Here is a 4686-nt window from a genome sequence, read left to right on the forward strand (position 1 = left end):
TGGGCTTGGAGCTGAGCCCAAGGCTGGGCTCAGGGGCCTTGAGCTGGTGCAGCTGTCTGTGAGAGGTCAGCTCTGTTCACATCCGTGCAGAGTCTTTGAGAACAGCTTACGGTGGTAGGATTCTACCCAAACAGGGAGCTTTTGGGGTTCGTATTTAACCAAAGACATGTTCAATTCACCTCATACTTCATTAAGGAACGCTTCAATCAGAAACTCTGGATACTAGGCTGCAGGTAATGGCTGTGGCCATCACCCCTGCCCTGAGCAGGTTGGGGTCCCCCCGCTGCTGCCAGAGGGGCCACGACCCTGTTGGATGTGCCCCCTCCCCAGGGATGGGTGCCCTGCATCCCAGTGTCACCCCCTTTTCTCTCCCCACAGGGCTCCTGTGCTCCTGCTGCAACCTCAGCCCCTCTCGGCTCTGGCCCAGACCAGAGCCCCCCCATCCCCAATCCCGATATGGCCTGGTGGCCCCCCACTTCACCCTGCCAGTGCCCCCTGAACCTCCCACACATGTCCAGCCCGGGGATTTGGCTCCCAGGGCTTTGGGGGGGGGCTTTGGAGTAGCATTTAAGTAGTTTGTAGGGGTCCTGACACCCCCAAATCTGTGTCATCCGTTCCTCTGCAGCCCTGGTGACACGGGTGGGGGAGAACGGGGTGACTGGGAGGCTTTGAGGGCACTTGGGGATGATCCTGAGAGGGCTGTGGAGGCGGTCGAAATCTTTCTGTTATCTGAGTCTTGATGGGTCTGAGTACGCCCACCACCCGTGCCCCCAGACCCATCAGTCCACGATCCCACCCAGGACGCCCCGGACCCGCGGCTACGGCGCCCCCCGACAGCCATCAGCCAATCAGGGCGCGTTCTGCCGCTGACTCAGTAGTTGCCAGGCAGACCCCCAGATCCCAGCGCTCCCCACCTGGATCCCACCTGGATCCCACCCGCGTCCCCCCTCGCCCCTGGTGCTCCCGGGAGGGGAACGTGGGCAGGGGGGAGGTGGGGGCCGCCCAGGCCGGGCTCTCCCGCGCTGTCCGAACCGTGGCGACTGCAGCAGTGGCCAAGTGCAGGCACGGCCCGGGATTGTTCCAAACTCCGTCCCACCTGGCCCGGTGCCACTCCAAGGATGGGGCAGCCACAACCTCTCCAGGCAACCTGTTCCCACCTGTCTTGTTGGGATCAGGGACAGGGCTAGAGATAACTCCACAGTGTTGGTGTGTCAGAGAGTGAAATGTTATGGTTAACGGCTTAAACATCGTTGTGAGGAAGTTTTGCCCTTTATGGCAATTTTTTATAAAGAAGCTGCGACCACTGAAGCCCACCCCTCCCTGAGGATGCCTCCTGAGGGAAACTTTGGACTGTGAGTTAAGCCATCTAAGGGAACCTGAGATAGATAAAGGTGACGCTGGTCAATTTTCTCAGGTCTAGAGAAGTAAACAAGGCTGAGGGAGAAGAAAATATCCCCCAGAGAGCCAAACCCAGCAGCTTTCATGAAAATCAGCTTTGGTTAAGTTTGGGGAGGGGGTGGCCATGGCCTCAGGCTCATCTACTGAGGCCAGGCTTGCACACACTTCCCCCAGCCAAGGGGGAGGTGGGGAATTTTGGGGCTGTGATGTAACCTCTGGCCAGAGGCAGTGAACACCATCCTCTGTTACACAAAATGGCTCAGCTGTCAAACCCCCCACCCCAGGAAAGCAGCGCTCAGAGAATATTTTTTAAGGCCTTGCACAAGAGCACTGCAATTTTCATAAAATCAGAAATCTCTTATACACTCTCTGAGTGCGGGGAGAGTTCTCCTCGATACTGAGTTTTACTTTCTGACTGAGGATTGAGAAGAAGGAGACCTCTGCACCCCACTATCATTTGTTGATAAGTAACACTGGCTCCTAATCTATACTATTTCTTTGCTAGCTGTAACATAGGTACTTCTATTATCATGCAATGTCTTATGAACCTACTAATAGAGTTTCTTTAGTTTATCCTGTGTAGTAAGTAAGCCTGTCAAAGTCTCATGTCTATTTCTTCCCTTGTGTCTACTCGATAAATAACTCAAATTGTAATAGCTTGATAGGTCATTATTAAGAACTTGAGAGCAAGAGTGGTTTTGGAATGCTGGCTGCCTCAATAAAGCTGCTGCCTACTGCCAGAAGCCTGGGCAAAGGCAGAGACTTGTCTAAGCTCTCTCCTCTCATTTGTAACAGGCCCAACAGGATGCTGTTCAGATCCATGGAGTGGTGATATTTTTTCTGTCACTCTGTCTCTCCACCCACCTCTTTTTCTATTTCTTTCTCTTCCTTTATCTCTCTCATTTACTGTTAAATAAAATCCATACTACTGACTTTGGCATATGGTCTTGTTTGGACCTGAATTCAGGGAGAGGCATTCTCTAAAAATTTTAATAATGAGATCACAACACCATGTTGAGATCCTGGCAGACCAACTCCAGCCAACGTTCATCTGCTGGAAATATGGCACCAACCCTTGGGATCTGCTTCATCTGCATCTGGGACCAGCCGTGGGGTGCCTCAGCAGTGGAAATCAACAGAGGTGTCAATCAGCTGACTGACACGAGACCTTGAGATGACTGTGACCATGAGATAAGCACAACCATGACCATGAGACAACCATGGTCATGAGATGACCCTGACTATGACCATGACAGGACCAGGACCATGAGACCAACACATGACCTTGAGATGACCATGACCATGAGGTGATCAAGACCTAGAGGCCACCATGACCAAGACTATGAGGAGTGTCCCTGAGGTGGCCCCAGTGTGATGCCATACCCAGGGGCTGCTGGAGTGAAAGCTCCTGAGGACACAGAGAACAAAGTTTGAGCTCATAGCCCTGCAGATGAGGAGATCTTGGAGAGAAGACCCACTGCCAGGAATTCCACAGGATCTTGGTTGGGAGTGGCAGGAGTGGGGGACACTGGGAATGAAGGAGCAGCACAAGCAGGGGGACACCAGGAATGAGGAACATTGGTAACAGGGTCCACCAGGAATGGGGAGCTCTGGGAGTGGAGAACACTGGGAATAAGAGACATCAGGGATGGGGAATAGCAGTATGGGAGACACTGGGAAAGCGGACACTGGAAATGGAAGACAAGGAGTGTGTGTACACTCTAACTGGGGATCATGGGAAGAGTCCCAGGGAGATCCAGGGGAGTCCCATGCACTCCTGGGGAGTTTCCCAGGCAGGACCAGGTAAATCCCCAGGGATTCCCTGTGGTGGTGGATTTTCCCCCTGCCTTTTCCATGCTACACCATGATCTGAGAAATACTCATTAGACCTCTGCCTTGATGAACTTCACCTGGGCCGAGCTCCTCTTGAGCTTATCAGAAACATTGTGCTTCTAGGCAATGCTGCTGTGTCACACCTCCTGGTTTCTTTATGAACAGCCTTGGAAACTATTTTTCTTCCCTTAATTGGACCAAATCCTTGTTTTCACTCTTTGGCAGAAAGCTGCCCACCCAAAGTAGGGCCAGGATGAAACCTTGTTGTGACTAAAGGCCATCCCTTGGGGCCCACTAAACAGGAGTGCCAAAGGAGCCCCTTGGAGCTGTGCTGGGCCACAGGAGCTACGAGCAGCAAAGTCCCTGTGAGTGGGGCCTGTGCCAGCCGGGAACTCTCCTGTTTGCTGCACCCAGGGGATCCCTGAAGGACAATGGCTCCTTGGCTGCTGATGCCCCCACTCCTGGAGACCTCAGCCTTTGCTCGGTGAGAAGATGCCAAGGCATCTGAAGGGAGTATTTCAGTAGCTTGGAGAGGAATTTTTTACAAGTACCTTGCACTGGCTCCTTATGTCTGTGTGCTTTTTCATGTGCATATGCCACAGCAAATCTGGGAGAAATGATGCTGTCTAAGATGTTTAAATACCTTAAATATCTAACTAAGTCAGGCCTGTAAGTTTATTTTAAGTTATATGTTAAGTTAAATGATGTTAAGTTTTATTCCTTTGTTAAATTTTTGAGGTATAAGTGATAGTAAAAGGTTCTAAAATCTTGGAAAATTCGGGGACTTAGGTTTGGAAAGCCCTGGGAAAAGCAGGCCCTGGGAAATGTTAGGCCTTGTGCTTGCTAAAGACCAGGTCAAGCTGCACCTGTGTAGTCAGTATATGATAAATGATACAATTGTTAGATGTGATTAGATATAATTATTGTTTAGAGAACATGGGGAACCATGTTGGGGGGCTAAGGGGGGATCACGAGAAAGTCATGCTTGGATCAAAACAATGCATACAATAGAACAATGTTAGTTTAATAATTAATATGTAAGTTGCATAACGATAGAGTATAAAATATGTCCAACTCAAAAACTCAAATGGGGTCAGATTTGGGTATGTGTACCCTTGACACCCAGAGCTCTTTAAATAAAGCACCTTCATATAATCATTCGTGGTTATTTGTGTTCCTGAACGCTGACATTTTGGTGACCCAGATGGGACCTTGTGAGTGCTGCTGAGCGAACTCGCGACCCGATCACGCTCCAGCCGGCACCGAGGGATTCTTGGGGAGCCCATCAGCCGCGACCGTCTCCGCTGCTCACAACGTCCCCGGGAGAAAAGGTAAGGTGCTTTAATTTGGTTTTGGTGCCTGCCAGTTAGACGCGGCGAAAGCTGCGCGTGGTTGGGCTAAAGGAATTCCTCTTGGTAAAGCCTAGGCGCCGTCCGTAAGACGACTGCAAAAGCG

This window comes from Poecile atricapillus, chromosome 36 (genome assembly GCF_030490865.1).
Source record: "Poecile atricapillus isolate bPoeAtr1 chromosome 36, bPoeAtr1.hap1, whole genome shotgun sequence".
In the NCBI taxonomy this organism is placed as follows: Eukaryota; Metazoa; Chordata; class Aves; order Passeriformes; family Paridae; genus Poecile; species Poecile atricapillus.